Genomic DNA, 17,473 nt, shown 5'->3' on the forward strand with positions numbered 1-17,473 from the left:
GAGCTCTTATATATTTCTTTACAGGACAAGCAGATTTATGAAGAAACCAGTCCCATGGACAAATAGATATTTTAGAAAAATGGCACACCCCTGTATAGTGCATGGTTTTAGAATGTAATACATAGAAAGACAAAATGTCAGTTTGCAGCGTCTTCTGTAGACGACTGTCTTTTAGCACAAGCTGGCCAATCTACCAATCCAAACGCTTTATCTATAGTCTGGGATAGGTTTACATGAACAATTGTGTGGTGTGAAAATGAAGTACATTCTACATCAGTGCCTATGGCTGAAATAAATCAGGGAATTTACTGATTAGGAGGTACGTGTGAAGGGCCAAAAAATGAAGCATCTAGCAGACAGAGTGAGATTCCATGTATCATTCACATGTAAATTAGGATTGAAGGAAATAAGGGCAGATCTGGTGTTATCTCTCACCCTGGACAGTTCTTTATTTCCAGAATGTGGACTACAACAATAATAAAATAGTCTTCTGTAATTATACCATCACAGTGTACAGACACCAACTCTTTATAGTCATCTCCTCAAATCTGCAGAGTGCTTTAGATATGAAGGTGAACAATGATGATCACCAAATTCTTAATATCAGTTTCAAGGAAAAGCGTGAAACACCAGTCATCAGGATGTTTTGCCTATACAGGGTGTTGCAGCAAATTGTCATGAGGCAATGCTTACACCTCTCTAGTAGGATGAGAAGCAACTACAACTTTCCAGTCCAGCGCCTTTGTAACTCAAAGGCCTGTCAATCCATAATAGGCATTATGTGGAGGATTAAATTGTTACTGGTCTTATTTTTTTAATACTGAAAGTCATTTGATAGATGAGTGCTCCAAGAGGTAAATATCAGTGTCAAAGCCATAGCACTTGGCTATGTACAGAAAGCTGATGAAAACAACAGCAATGTTGCAAACTAAAGTACAGGCAATGCAATACAAAGAAGACAGATTAAAAAAAAAATATCCACAGGTTTGAAGCGTACTAGACTCAGAGACACCGGACTTCAAGTCATTGTTTAACATTGAGCAATTAAAAAAAAAAAAGAGGCATGACCAGTGCCAGTGGTAATACTCTTGTTGGGTCACAACCTATCAGGGAGCGCACCTGTCTGGTTTGCTAAAGATACCTTGGGGACATTTAGAAAGTTAACCTAGGAATGCATTCTGCCCGTTGCTTGCCATTGGCTTTGTGGTTTGTAACTCACATTTTCCTGCTTTTAATTTGCTGGCTTTATTTATTTTTTTAGGATTTTCAGCTTGAGTTCATACTTTCCCTTGGCCAAATCATATTTACAGTATTCTTTAGAGTGCTCCCTTTCTGTAAAAAGGCTGAGGTAAAATGTCAGGGAGCTGGTTTACTTTTCTTCCTTCAAAGTAAGAAGATTTATGTGACAATCTTACTGGATACTGTGGGTATGAAAGTTTTTTCTAGCATACGACAACCTTTAAATAAATTAAGTATTTCAGAATATATCCGAATTAGGAACACAATAAAGCAAATTTTTGCTATTTCTGAAGTATGTTGGAAATAAATACTTGAATGTGATCAAAACAAATCATTACGCTAGGTGATGCAATTTCCACACATTTTCATCTGTGCACTGTATAGTTGTATTAGTAAAACTATATGTCTGTGCAAATGTAATGGTCATTTTAATTACAAATGTGTTGTCTGTAGTGGCAGTGTGCTACCACACCATGAATGCTCTACTGCACTCTACTCTGCACCATTCCACTTTGCACACATCACTCTACACCTCTCTACTCTACCCTGAACCGCTTTATTCTATGCAAATGCACTCCTCACTGCTGCACTCTGCACCACTCCAGTCTACGCCACACCAATCTACATTGCACAACTCCACTCTCAGCCACTATGCAACACTGCACTCCATGCCACTGCACTCAATGCCAATGAGTGTTACTCTGCAACACGCAACTGTATGCCCCCCCTGAACTCTAAACTGTTGCAATGTAATCTACGCTGTACCACTGTACTCTGTACCACTTTACTCTATGTTACTTTACTCTACTTCATTCTATGCAACTGCACTCTACCCTCACCACTCCACTTCACTCTCCTCTGAAACCATCTACTCTACGCCACCGCACTCTACACAACTGCAGTAACTGCACTCTACACCACTCTACTCCACCTTCCACAACTGACCCCCTACACCACTCCATGCCAATATACTCTACACCACTCTATGCTGCTCTACTCTGCACCACTCCTTGCCACTGCACTTTACCACTCAACTCTAATCTGCACTCTACGATACTGCACTCTTAGCCACGCAATTCTACTCTGCGCCACTGCAATCTTTGCCACTCCACTCTACCCTGTGCCAGTGCCTTCTGCACCTCTCCACTGTACTCTGCACCACACCACTCCACACCACACTAATCTGCGCCACTGCATTCTATGTTGCTGAATTCAATGCCAATACTCTAAGGCACTATACTCTGCAACTCTCTACGCCAATCTACTCTACTCTGTCACTCTATGTGGCTCCACACTACCCAACTCCAATACAAGACATTCACTGCCATTCCACAACGCTCTACTCCACTGTATGATACTCCACGCCACTCTCCTTAGCACCACCAACTTTAAGCCATGCTGAAAATCAGCCACACTGGTGTAAAACATGGCTAAAACACATTGGCAATAGCGCTGGCATAAGTCGAACCTACTGCTTGTATTCTTTCTAGTTGCTACACTTGGATATATCCTAGTCATAAGATGGAGAAAGAAAAACTAATAAGGTGGAGAAACAGGAGGTATCTAAGTAAACAATTAAACCAAAGAACGAGTGGGCACCCATAAAAAAAAAAAGAAGTGAGAGTAAAGACTTAAGCCACTACAATACTGTTTGAAAGTGGATTATTGGTAAGAGCAGGTAAGTACCTACACTTAGTAATTGGCCACAATCCTCACTAGGTCCAGTCAAGGTCTCAATAAATTAATCCTTGTTGAACCTTGATAGCTTGGCCCAAGAGCTGTTAGGCTTTATTTAGGAGACAGGTGTGTAAAGCATTTAATATCAACTAAACAGTAAATAAGTAAAAACACAGCACGCAATAAAATCCTGACACCAATTTATGAACATGGGAAATATGGTTATCTTTACAATGACACCTAAATAACAGAAATCCAATGTACGGGGCGGGAGATATGATTTTTTTAAAGATTAATTGTAAAAAGATGCTTTCTAGTGCCTAAAAACAAAAAAGTGCCAACCGGAGACATCTGGTTACGCTTTACCAGGGCAAGGTTGCTTGCGATGCAACGTCTGTGGCTTAGCTCTGCACAAGGTCCCTGTCAACTGTTGAAGGTCTCAGATGGTGGGAAAGCTCCGGAGCTTCAGTGAGACGAACCTGAAATTCAGGCCGGGTTGAGGTTCAATATCACAAGCTTGACTCTCGTCGACAGGTCTGTCACCTTATGGAGCTTTTTCACAAAGTTGCTCCAAACTTCTAGATCTTCTTCCAGAAGTCCTTTTTGGGTCCTTGAAGTGTACACAAACTTGATGCAAGGTTCCAGAAGCTCCGAGTTGCAGGACCTGATGCAGGGGACTCCGGTTAGCTTCTCTGTACCTGTAGCTTACAGGGAGTCCACTCCTGGAGTTGCAGAAGCAAAGCAAAGTCCTTCTTGTGGTGAAGCTCAGAGTAGGCAGCTGGTGCCGTCTTTGTGGGCGCAGTCCTTCAGGTGCAGACCAGGGGTTCAGCAGGGCAGTCCTTGTCCAGTATCTTCTTCCAGCAAGGATCTCAAGAGGTGGGCAGCTCTGCCATATTTATCCTTGCTCCTGGGTTGGCAAGCAGGGGGACACCCCTGACCAATAGGATGCAGGGTGACCACTTCCTGTGAAGTGTGGAAAAACTCAATCCTAAAAAACAACATTCTTTAGAAACCCAACATGGAGAAAATCTCTCTGTGTGGGTTATATATGGCTGAGCCCACCTACTGGTGTGGCTACGTTTCATTAACACACCTCATTCCAGCCACTCTCCTAACCTCATTTTTTATGGTTCCCATCTGGCTGCTGAACAAGGATATGGGGGGGGGGGGTGGGGGTTGGGGGGGGGGGGGGGGGCAGTTTCTGTCCCAGGTGGCTTTCCCTCCTTTGAAAACCAGTTTGGCTACTCTACCCCTCATCCTGCGCTTCCATCTGCTGCAGTAGTCACCCTCCCACCAGATACTGCCCTTGTTTCAGTCTAGGCCACTTTTCAACTCATTAAGGTAGCCTGGCTCAGGCTGCCAGATACTGACCAATCAGGGAAGAGCACTACAGGGCTGAATTTGGTAACTTTCAGAAAAAGTTCTCAAGCTTGTTCTCTGTACTAGTTATAATAAAGCCAACCGTGACACGTTGTTGGGTTTATTTTGACTTAATTTGATACTAAACTTGACAGATTTGGCTCTTTTCTAGTGAAAATGAGACTTTATTATTTTTAAATAAAGCGTCTCAATGTCAGCCTATGGAGCTAATGCTACAATGGGGGAAATTAAATGTGGCCGTTTTTCTCTCCCCAGGGCTTATATAACATCTTTTATAAAGCCCCTGTGTACATTTACACTGCACCCAGCCCTTGGGGCACCCAGGGCAGACATTAGGGGTGACTTATGAAAATGTCGAAGTTGGGGTTAACTTTAACTTAAAAGCAGTGAGCAAAGCAGGCCTGCCCTTCAAAGGACACTGGACACCAAAGCAGTGCACCTACGGGTGTACTTACTACACTGGGGTCCCAAAACCTACATGCCCTACCATCAAGGCACAGTGAGACCGGAAGAGAGAAGCAAAAGCGCAATGAGAACCACTGATAGGAAATAAAAGTGGGGTTACATAGAGAGAGCTACACTCCTCAATAAAAACAAACTCAAGCTGAAGTGGCACCACATGAGGCCCCTCCACCCAAAACAGCAATTAAAAAAAATAAAAAAAAATTATACAAGACGAAGAAGCGGGGTGAAAGGAAACCAAATACCCATCGAGACTGGTAACGGATGCGAACCCAAACATGATGAACAGGCAAGGGCCAATTAAGTAATTGAGTCCTTGTTTACAAGTCCTGACCTGCCTCCTTAGCTCTGAACTCCTCTTTAACAACTTGTGCTCAATGCAGTCGACCCCAATCAGTGGAAGAGGACGGGAAAAATGGTGTAGGCTGCACACAAAAAAAAATAAAAAAACAACAGTGAGCAAGGAGGCTTACAGAACTGATGCACTGCAGTAGGGCTGCCATACTGGGAACAAGGAACGGGGGCATCTGTGCTTTGATACAGGGCACAGCATTGGCAGTCTGGCTATACATGGGCACCACGCAAAGGTAATCACATCAAGGACTGCATGCATCCGTCCATCCACATGGCCTGCCCAAGTTCATATGAAATTAAGTCAATGGTAGCATGTAGGCATGCAAGGGCCTGTACAGCTGATGTTCACTCTTGCTTGGAAAGTAGATCTCTCAGTCATGTGTTGATCTGAGTGCCTGCATGCACATAGTCTATTCGTTAGACAGTTTAAAATATTGGCTTCTGTCTGTTGCCTACACAAATCCACTGCCATGCAGACTGCAGGAAATTGAAGAGAAAAGACACCACCTGAATCGCCCAAGGAGCTTATACCCACCAAATACATCAAGAGAGGTAAATAACTTAGGAATACCATTGGATTAGGTCAATACTTGTATCAAAATCCATCCCAGCATATCTCCCAACAATCTCTCCCTCCAACAAGTACTGCAAGTATAAACTAACAAACAAAAAAATCTCAGAATGGACAAGCCCTTGTGGTAACCAGCTTAAAGGACAGCAATTATAGAAATACCATGACGGACCTGCAGAGCTGATCAAATAGGCCACATTATTGTAAACTATAAACTGGATCTACCTCACACTTCTACCTCCATAACACTGCATCCCATAAAACAACAGTGGTGGTCATCACGCATGGCATGGCAAAAAATCCCCAAATAGGATCCAATATAAAAAGACAAGTTCCTTACAACCACAAACCCTACATGGTGTAGAGTGCTACCCGTGTAGGCAAGGGGGTCAGCACTCCACATGGGCGCAGTAAAAGCCATATAAACGTTATAATACAATATACAGGGCCCATAAAATTACTGCCAGTGTACAGCACTGGCACAATGTAAGCAATAGTGTTTTCACCTTGCCTCGCGCACTAGAGGAGTAAAGACTAAGCAGAGGGTACAAGATTTAATGGGAAGATGTACTGCCATTTGATGGAGTTTGTTTTGACCAATGACTTTGTGTTTCACCACTGCGCATATTAGTTGCTCAATGTTCACCAGTAGCACAAGGTATGTTTTGTTCAGTTTAGCCGCCTATGGGCTTTGACATTGCATTAGCCATTACATTCTGTATTCTGCCTATTGGCTTTGACATGCTGTATCCAGTCTAGCCGCCTATTGGCTTTGACATTGCATTCCTATTGGCTTTGACATGATGTATTCAGTTTAGCTGCCTATTGACTTTGACATGCTATTAGATATTCTGCCTATTGGCTTTGACATGATATCATATATTACATTTTGTATTCAGCTCCGCTGCCTATTGGCTTTGACATGATATTATACATTGCATTTTGTATTCAGCTCAGCTGCCTATGGGCTTTGACATGATATAAGACATTGCATTTTGTATTCAGCTTAGATGCTTATTGGCTTTGACATGACACTAGACATTGCATTTGATATTTAGGTTAGCTGCCCATTGCCTTTAACGTGGAGTTAGACATTGCAGTTGAGAATCCAAGCTGTATTTTTCCAAGCTGTGTTTTTGCACCAGAGAACCAAGATGTTTTTCTCACAGTAGACTAGACCTGATAAGAGAGGGTACATGGGTGTTGTTTTTCTTCGCTTGAGCTTGGGAACAGGAGTAGTCTTGGAGACCTGGCCAGTCTCCAAAAGGCTTGCTCAGTTTCCCAGGTCTGAGAGGAGGGGGCACACCTTTGTAACGAATGTAACAGGCTGCAGAGAGTCAGATTCGGATCTGCCGGACCTCGTGCTGGAGCTTGGCGCCAGCAATCCCGTGTGGGTAGATGAATCTCTTTCTCGCGGCTGACAAGGGGTCATCAGCTTGCAGACCTTAGAAAGATGAAGCTGTAAATAGTTTCCCACACGGTGAAGTATTTGTTTTGCTTTGCATTCAATATCTTATAAATATAACCTGCTGTGTATATTGCAAACTGATATATTTTGTTTGATTAACGCGGGCTTGAAAGCTACTAATTCGTCATTCATAAAAAGTGTGGTTGGGGAAGAATTAACAACAATAAAAGTCTTCTTTGAACTCAGAAGTGCATTTCTAGTGGTTTATGTTAGTGCTTAGAAACTAGATAAGAAGAAAGCACTACAATTGGTACCAGAAGTGGGGTCGATCATTAAGAGTTGATTAAGGGGTATTGACGAATTAGTAGATTTCTAAGTGCACACTTTAAAAGTGTAATTGTTTTTGTTGTTTGGAGAATTACAGAAATTGTTTTTTTGTTTGGAGAATCACAGTAGCACGGCAGACCATGTCTGGGAATGCATGTGTTGTTAAACTGCCCGATGGTGCTAAGAAAAACTGTGAGTTGTTTTCTGTTTGGAGAATCACAGAAGCACGGCAGACCATGTCTGAGAATGCATGTGTTGTTAAACTGCCCGATGGTGCTAGGAAAAACTGTGAATTGTTTTCTGTTTGGAGAATTACAGAAGCACGGCAGACAATGTTTGAAAATGCATGTGTAGCTAAAATGCCTGATAGTGTTTTGAGAAATAATTTCTGTTGTACATATGTAGAAAAAGTGTCTTTTGGAAGTAATGATGACAGAAAGGTCTGGATACCTTTATCTGCTTACAGAGAAATGCAGGAGAAATGTAGGCAGTTGGAACATGAAAATAGGAATTTACGTGAGAAAATTAGCCAGACTGAAAGTTATAAAAATGCTGTTGTAGAAGAATCTTTCTTGTCCCATTCCAGTAATGAGGGGGTTAAGACAGCTCCGAGCTGCTTTGAGTTTTCGTGTGAGCCAGGGTTTTTGGCAGCCAAAATGCATTCCTTAACTGATAACACGGACGAGAGAGACCAGAATGTGATTTACGAGTTACCGTTGCAAAATGCACAAGTAAAAGGAAAGATTTTAGAGCAAGAGCCGACTTTCATTAGCTTGTTTGATTTTTGGAAAAAGAATAGCCCTCATTTGAGTGAAATCCTAACACTTTTGTATATGGTCACTGTGAATAATAATATGCAGCTGCGCGCTTGTGATTTGGCAAATGAAATAATGCAGACTTTAGGTTTCTGCGCAGTGCAAGAAGGAAATACTTATGTACATGTAACTCAAGAACAAGGAAAGAAAATAGTGCCCCTAGTTAGAATCATACAATGGATCTGGTACTTGCAAGACAGGGCTAGAGTACCACAGGTAAAAGAGTTATCAATGAAGTTGTGTGCACCATTTGAATTTGTGTCCACTGAAGATAAAAAGCATGTTTGTTTTACTAATGATTCATTGACTGAAATGTTGTTTTCTGGCACCGTAGAAGGAACAGCGTTGTATAATGTGTGTCAGATTTTAAAGCAAGAGCTACGTGAGATGTGTCATTTTTACGCTGATTTTTGGTCCATTGCTAATGTTTTAGCTGCTTGTTTTTTCACATGGCTTGTACCTAACTGGTTCAATTACCTTGCAGATGTTAATGAGAAAAATTCAGAGAGAGAAGTGTTCACCCAGAATTCTGCCTCAGTGGGGATGGCTAAGTGGGTGCCCCAGAAATGAGAACAGCTGAGAGAAAAAGCCACTTACAGGTGGGCAGAGATGAGAGAGATGCACATTCCCCTAGATTGGATAAAAACTGTGCAGCACGCACAAAAGCAATCTGTTATGCAAGCAGTCACAGAGCAGTTGGGGAGAGGAAAGTTACCAGGACAGAAATGGCAAATTGATCAGGTTTTAGGGAGAGTGATTGCTGCAAATTACCAAGGAAAAATCGAAATTATGCTGATACCTAGAAAAAAATCTGATTCATTCATACAAATTGGAGACAGAATGGCCCAAATTGGCAAAACTGCAGTGAATGCAGGTTTGGTAAAGAATGAGTTTGCCCCAGCCCTTCTGACAGTGCAAGAAAAGGGAAGCTGTGGCGCAGCAGATAAAAACCTCAGTGCTGATGTGTGGGCTGAAGCCCCAAGTGATCCTCCAGAACCTGCAGTGAATATAACAAAGGGCCTCAAAAACGTCCTGCTGATTATAAAACAGGGAAAGAAAGAGGAAGGGTGCAGTTTAAATGAAAAATGTTATTTGCAAGAAAAGTCATACTTGTTTCTTTTGCAGATCCTACCACGTTTCGCCACTGTCCCTGAGTGTGCTGTGTGGTCCCCCTTCCGGTGTGTGCGTGTGGGGTCGGGGAAGGGACCGAACCCCCAACCTGAACCTGGCTGAGTAAAGTGCCAGCACCATGCATCCATTTTGCGCAAACTGCGCCTTCAGTTCAAGTTCAACTTGTTTGATTGCATTCTTCCACTGGAACTAAGCTGTGTGTTTTTTTTTTTTTTCCCTTCTCGTATGGAACTCTGACTTTTGCTTATCTTCCAGCAAACCTTTCAGGTGGACCGTGCATCTTTTACATGAGTAGAACTCATGCCACATCAAATTGCTAACACTGTTGAATTAGAGACTCACTCAGAGTATAAAAATTGCCCAGTCTTTTCTGTATAGATGTATCTGATGTGAAAGGTTATGAAATCAATGTGTTAATTCACTTCTATTGCTTTACAGGGATTGTTTTGATCATTCAAATGTGACTTGCTGATAATGTTTTTTTTGTGCTGATGTTTTTTTTTTTTTTGTTTGAAACAGGAGATATGTGAAACAAAAATTCATTGGTCAAAGGGCGGAATGTACTGCCATTTGATGGAGTTTGTTTTGACCAATGACTTTGTGTTTCACCACTGCGCATATTAGTTGCTCAATGTTCACCAGTAGCACATGGTATGTTTTGTTCAGTTTAGCCGCCTATGGGCTTTGACATTGCATTAGCCATTACATTCTGTATTCTGCCTATTGGCTTTGACATGCTGTATCCAGTCTAGCCGCCTATTGGCTTTGACATTGCATTCCTATTGGCTTTGACATGATGTATTCAGTTTAGCTGCCTATTGACTTTGACATGCTATTAGATATTCTGCCTATTGGCTTTGACATGATATCATATATTACATTTTGTATTCAGCTCCGCTGCCTATTGGCTTTGACATGATATCATATATTACATTTTGTATTCAGCTCCGCTGCCTATTGGCTTTGACATGATATCATATATTACATTTTATATTCAGCTCAGCTGCCTATTGGCTTTGACATGATATTATACATTGCATTTTGTATTCAGCTCCGCTGCCTATTGGCTTTGACATGATATTATACATTGCATTTTGTATTCAGCTCAGCTGCCTATGGGCTTTGACATGATATAAGACATTGCATTTTGTATTCAGCTTAGATGCTTATTGGCTTTGACATGACACTAGACATTGCATTTGATATTTAGGTTAGCTGCCCATTGCCTTTAACGTGGAGTTAGACATTGCAGTTGAGAATCCAAGCTGTATTTTTCCAAGCTGTGTTTTTGCACCAGAGAACCAAGATGTTTTTCTCACAGTAGACTAGACCTGATAAGAGAGGGTACATGGGTGTTGTTTTTCTTCGCTTGAGCTTGGGAACAGGAGTAGTCTTGGAGACCTGGCCAGTCTCCAAAAGGCTTGCTCAGTTTCCCAGGTCTGAGAGGAGGGGGCACACCTTTGTAACGAATGTAACAGGCTGCAGAGAGTCAGATTCGGATCTGCCGGACCTCGTGCTGGAGCTTGGCGCCAGCTGCCAGCAATCCCGTGTGGGTAGATGAATCTCTTTCTCGCGGCTGACAAGGGGTCATCAGCTTGCAGACCTTAGAAAGATGAAGCTGTAAATAGTTTCCCACACGGTGAAGTATTTGTTTTGCTTTGCATTCAATATCTTATAAATATAACCTGCTGTGTATATTGCAAACTGATATATTTTGTTTGATTAACGCGGGCTTGAAAGCTACTAATTCGTCATTCATAAAAAGTGTGGTTGGGGAAGAATTAACAATAAAAGTCTTCTTTGAACTCAGAAGTGCATTTCTAGTGGTTTATGTTAGTGCTTAGAAACTAGATAAGAGGAAAGCACTACAGAAGAATGGTAAATAAAAAGCAATTTGCTTTTATTTTGGAACAGTAAGTGCTTGTCATCTAAAGTGTCATTTCTGGGGGGGTGGGTTTCTGAATCAAACAAAAAGCTTATTCATTTTAGTGCTTTTCTAACAAAATGTTGTGATTTTTTTTTTTACCTTCAAGCGGCTAAGCATGACACGTGGTGGTCATGTGAGAAATGAAATTATCAGGTTCCAATCAGGCAATCCTGACTTTATTCGAACATATTTAGTGTTCATATGTATTCCATAAAACTCTTAAGCATGCAGCATGTTTCTGTCCTGGGAACCAACCATTAAGAATCTACTATGCGTCAAAGCATCTGGGTTGTAGTCCCTTAGCCAACTTCTATGCAAGCTATGCAAGCTTTCTTGGCCAGTCTCCTTTAAAGCCAAGTGTAAAGGATTTTTTATTCATAAAGAATAGGCTCAAGAGAATTCCAGTTAATAATGTATCTTCATACTTTAATGATGTATATTTCTCAGAGAGCGTAACAACGCAAGTGACATGAAGTAGACAAAAACAATTTTGTTCCTTTAACAGGCAGCAATTGCTGTATGCGCTTTCAACTTAGAGAGCGTTGAGATCATGATTTATCGAGTAAGACTCTATACCCCGATCACACCTTTACCGATATACCTAGGGGCAGTAAAATCAAAGTTAATATTTTGATGCGCTGGAGAAATCGGACAAAAGGATTGATGATGTTATGAATAAATTGCTTGAAATAAGACATACATTTTTTAAAAATATATATTTTTATTGATTTTATTGGTAACAAGTACAGGCATAAACAAAATCCTGTCTAATCTTCTTCTCCCTTGGTCCCCTCCCCCGCATTAGCTCCCTAACTTCAGGCATCCGCTCTGTTTCTGTTATTGTTTATCTTGTCAACAGATTTGAGTAGAGTCCAGGGCTAGTACCAGTTTGCTGGTCACGGTCTGTTTCATCAGCTGATTCGGCCTGGTCTAGTTTCTTCATTCGTTTCCTTAAGGCAATCGAGCAAGTGGTCCAATTGTAGTGCTGTTTCTACAGGTCTGCAACCCCTTGCTACCTCCTGGTGCAACACCCTCCCCTCTGCATCAGCCCATTTTATTAATGCGTCCTGCCATTTTTGTAGGTGAAGTTCCCCTGGGTCTTTCCAGTGTAGTGTAATTTCCCTTTTGGCTAGTAACAGTGCCAAATCTATATACTTGTTTGTAGTTTTTTTTACGTTTGGGCGGGGAAATTACCCCAGTAAGGCAACCATTGAAGACGTCGGAAGCCTTCTGTCTGTGACTGCAGTTATATTCTTAAGCACCCCATCCCAGTAGAGCCCAAGCCCTGTGCAGCTCCACAGTATATGGATGAGACCTGCGCTTGGTTCAGAGCAGCGGGGACACTCACCATACCGGCCTTAAACATTTTTGCTATCTAGTAGGGGGTAAAGTATGCTCTGTGGAATACATAGAGGTTGATTAATATGAAACAAGCATTCCTAGATACCGTGTAGATATGCGCTGTAATCCTTGCCCATTGCTGCTCATCTATGGTCACCCCATGTCCTCCTGCCATGCCATTTGCAGCTTGCTAGTGGGAGAAGTGTATCTCGTTGTAATGCTTTGTAGAGGGTGGACACCACCCCCCCCCCCCATTGTGCAGATAGCCTGACATCCAGTGTGGGTGGGCGGCTTGTTCGATCCCAGCTTCCAGTGTCGTCGTATGAGTGTTATTAATGAGCTATGTAGAAGAAACAACCCCGGGGGAACGTTGAATTGCTCCCTCAAAGCATTAAAGGTAAATAGTTCTCTGTTACTGAACAGATCTCCCAATGTTGTGATGTTATGTGCAGCTAGTCATTGAAATGCTCTTCAGGGCTTGCCCACCTGGCAGTTTAGTCAGGCCGCATAGCGGAATGTCTGGTGCATATGGTAATTTGGTTCGAGTGCGCTGTAAACTTTGATTGAGTGCTGTGTGATGACCGACTCTCCCCAGGCGGCATGCATTGCCTTCGCTAACCATTGCGGCTGGCATGCCAGATAGTAGATTTCCACATCTGGTGCTGCCATTCCTCCTTCCATTGTGGGTCTTTGGAGCTTATTCAGTGGTAGTCTATGTCTGCCCACCACCAGATGAAACCAGTCAGAGTGGAGTTGATATCAGGGAATAGTGAGCGACGAACAAGTAACGGCAGTGTCAAAAAATAGTACATCAATCTGGGCAGAGCTACCATTTTTACTAGTGCTATTCTTCCTGCCACAGACAGTGGAAGTGATTTCCAAAACAGGATATCTGATCTCAACCTCCGAATCGCCCCATGTACCTTCCCTTCTAATAGGTCTTCAGGTTTGTGATAGATGTGCACTACCAGGTATCGGAAGGTAGATGAAGTCCATTTAAGTCCTTGTGTATTTCCCACCTCTGGTGTTCCTTCCCTAATGGGAAAAATGTGAGACTTCTGCCAGTTGATGCGCAGTCCCAACATTTCTCCAAATCTCTCCAGGAGGGCCATTGCTCCCGGCAGTTCTGTTTCTGCATCTCCTAGAAAGAGTGGCATATCATCCGCATATAGCGTGATTTGGTGATTTTGACCCTCAATATATAGCCCTTTGTAATAGATGCCTGATCTCGCCGCTTGCGCTAGCGGCTCCATCGCTATGGCAAATAGCAGAGGCGACAGAGGACAGACTTCTCTTGTGCCTCTGCCAACCGCATATGGCTCCGAAATGATGCGGCCTGTACGGACGCACGCCAGGGGATTTATATATAGCAGTTTTTTCCACCGAACAAAGCCCTGGCCCAATCCCATCCGCATCATCACCTGTTCTAAAAAATCCCAATCGGAGACTATCGAAGGCTTTCTCGATGTCCACCGCTATGATTGCTGCGTTTTGCAGATTCTGGGAGTTAGACTGTAAGATCGAAACTAGCCGTCTAATATTAATGGCCGTGCTACGTTGAGGGATAAACCCAGTTTGGTCTAAATGAATCAGTGTTGGCATGTGTGGTAGAAGCCTGGTAGCTAGGATCCGGCTAAGTATTTTATAGTCCATGTTTAGCATGGATAAGGGACGGTAGGAGCATACATCCGTTGCGGGTCGGCCAGGTTTTAAGAGTGGTATCACTATGGCTTTGTTCGTGGACGGGGCAGTACTCCAAGTCCCAACGCCTCTGAATAGAGTGCGCTGAGTTGCGGTACCAGGAGGTTCAGTTATGCGCTATAAACTCCAGAGGGAGTCTGTCTGCTCCTGGGACCTTTCGCCTAGCCATCGCTTCCGCCCCCGCAGCAATATCCGAAAGGGACAGTGGTTCCGCCATGGTCTGTTGCTGCTTCCCCTAGATTAGAGAGCTGAAGGTTGTCTAGGCTCCACAATTGAGCTCAGGGTACAGCCTCTGCCGGGGAGGCATATAAAAGGGAGTAGTAGTTAGTGAATCTGTTGATAATATCCTCCTGTTTAAAAAGCCGCCTCTCTATGGGGTCCTCAATCTCCATCACCAAAGACTGTAGCTGCAGCGGGGCAGCGAGCCAGGCCAATTTCCTTCTCCAGGGCTTTCCTGACCCCCACCACTTCCACCATGCATTTGCCCCTGATAACTGTTTTTAAAAAAGCCTCCCATTCTGGTGCGCGGGATGACGCAGTTCCTTTGTTATGTTCTAAGTACTCGCTAATTGCGATCCTAATGGACTGCCTAAAGACGCTATCTTCAAGTGACTCCACTGAGTCGCCAATCCGTTATTCGAGGTCGGTCCCTTTTCCAGGCCAACATAAGTAATAAGGGGTTATGGTCCGAGACCGCGCGGCTTAGGTATTCAGCAGATATTGCTACGCTACTTACTTCATGGGATGCCAGAAAAACATCTAACCGGACATGAAGGTCATGTAAGTGAGAGTAAAAGGCGTAGTCTAGCTCCGTAGGGTGGAGGTGCCCCCAACAGTCTGTAAAGCCCCAGAGTTGTTGCCAGTTTGTGAATGTCTTGGCTTGCCTGTTTGTGGGGGAATGCTGCAGGGGAGGATCGGATCTATCCAGCTCTGGATCAGCAATGCAATTAAAATCGCCGTCTATGAGGGTTGCCTGAGTGAGATGTGATCCCAGAGTATGAGAAAGCATTGTTAGGAAGGTGCCCTTGATGCGTAAATTCCCCCAAGTGTAATATCTCTGCCCTCAAATCTTCCAGTCACCAGGACATAACGTCCCTCCTGATCTATAATTTCATTTGTTTTTTTTGGAATGGTACTCCCGGTCGGATCCATAAGAGGACCCCTCTGGCAAATGTTGAGTAGGTCATGGCGTAGATTTGACCTCACCATCTTTTAGTTATAGCCTTAACCTCCTGTTCCATCAGATGTGTTTCCTGAATTATTGCTATGTGGACTCCTCTTCTTTTGAGTTGACTATAGATTTTGCATCTTTTGCTCATGCTGTTCAAACCCCTAAAGAGTTTTTAAGTGAGGCGTATTTATCTCTCTCCCACTATACACAGTGCCTGTGCGCTAGTAGGAATATGTTCTTGTGTATGATAGGTGTGATGGAGCAGACACGTCTGGGATTGACAAAACAGTAGTAAACAAACAGTTTCCCCGATACCCCAACTCCCTCTCCCCAGGACCGGCATAAGAAACTATCCCCATCCAAACTTTCAACAGCTTTGCTAACATTGTGTGTTTGGGGGCGAGGTACAAAAGACCAAGAGCAGGCCTCACCGGCGTGCCCTCCGGAGCCCAGATTCTCAGGATCGTTCTCAGTTTCTTGGCTGCTGTGCAAACAGTACTATTGCAACGCTGTTGCAGGAAATGCTGGGTCACAGTGGTATGTGTGGTGCAGTCTTACCATATTGTGCAGTTTTGTGCTGGTTCCGTCTGAACGATGATATGAAACCACGGCTCATCGAGCTCGTCCAGTGTGTCGAAGTAGGTTTATTCAGTTCCCTCCCATAGAAGAAGTTACAGCGTGTGTTCTCATAGATCGGAGGTCATTACAGTATTTCGTCTGAGGTCCCCGGGGTCACTTTCGGTAGGATGTCGGAGGCGTCATGAGATGAAAAGGAAGCGCTACCAAATGTAGATTCGTGGCAGACAAGACTTCGGAGGGGTGAGATGATTCATGGCTCCCTCCGTTCAAGGATGCCGCAATAACCATTGCATCTCGCATTTCCTGTAGTGCTTGAGGGCGTGGAGGTGCCGTAGCAGTCTGCATTTTCCCAGTTCTCCCACGCGGTCTGGTATTTGGTCGATTGGTACATGCTGATGATGCTGCAGAGGCCGGTTCGCACTATTCCAGCCATTCCCACACTAGTTGAGGCGAGGTGAAGAAGAGGACCTTGTTGGTGGTGGTTATCCTTAGTTTAGCTGGGAACAGCATGGCATACTGGATTCCTCGTACTTGGAGTTTTTTCTTTGCCTTGGTAAAAGATGCTCTTTGTTTCTGTGTTTCTCTGGTGAAGTCCAGAAAGATCATTATTTGCTGGTCCCCCATTTTGATCTCCCCTTTCAATCTTGCTTGGGTCAGGATGTGGTCTCTGTCTTTGAAGTGGAGCAGCTTGGCAATGATCGGACGTGGCCTTGGTCCCGGGGGTGGAGGCCTCGCCGGCACTGTGAGCCCGGTCAATTGGTAAATATGGCGATAAGCCCTCAGGGGCTACTGCGTCGTGTATCCATTGTTCCAAGTATGCTTCCATTTTTGCCGCTCCCAGTTCTGCTTTTTCTGGAAGTCCCACCAGTCTCAGATTACTTCTACGAGCCCTATTTTCTGCGTCTTCTGCCAAAGTCTCTAGGACTTTATTGCATGAAGTGAGATCGGACAAATTTTTTGTCCATTTTTGACAGGTCGGGGCAAGTTGTTTAGGGAATTTTTTCATTTGTTACGACTCTGTCCGTCAGCCAGCAATCATCATCTCTGAGAAGGGTCAGATCATCTCTGAGAAGGGTCAGATCCACAGTTAGTGTGTCAATCTTTAATTCCAGGGCCTCTTGGGATGCTTGAGTCGCTTGAAGTATTGTGTCAAGGGTGGTCTCCTGGGACAGATTACGATTTATGTCTGTTTGTTCGTTGATTCCCCCCTCTGGTTGGAAACCCCCCCTCCCCACCCGTTGGTCCTCTGTCCGGGCCCTCTCGTTTTTCATCTTGCCCAGAGTTTCGACTCCTGTTCTCACTCCAGTTGTAGGAACTGTCCACTGGGATTGGGTTGCGGTATCTAAGAGCCAGACCCACCACCCAGTTGGCGAGAAGAAAGCAGACTTCT

The 17,473-nt window shown here is 43.7% G+C and overlaps 1 protein-coding gene across 2 annotated transcripts in view; it reads right to left on the reverse strand.

Annotated features, from left to right (window-relative positions):
• The window catches only part of USP39 (ubiquitin specific peptidase 39), a 108,739-nt gene that overhangs the window by 59,167 nt on the left and 32,099 nt on the right, over positions 1 to 17,473 (reverse strand). The gene's annotated exons all lie outside the window — the stretch shown is intronic.

The sequence above is a fragment of the Pleurodeles waltl genome, chromosome 11 (assembly GCF_031143425.1).
Source record: "Pleurodeles waltl isolate 20211129_DDA chromosome 11, aPleWal1.hap1.20221129, whole genome shotgun sequence".
NCBI classification, from domain to species: Eukaryota; Metazoa; Chordata; class Amphibia; order Caudata; family Salamandridae; genus Pleurodeles; species Pleurodeles waltl.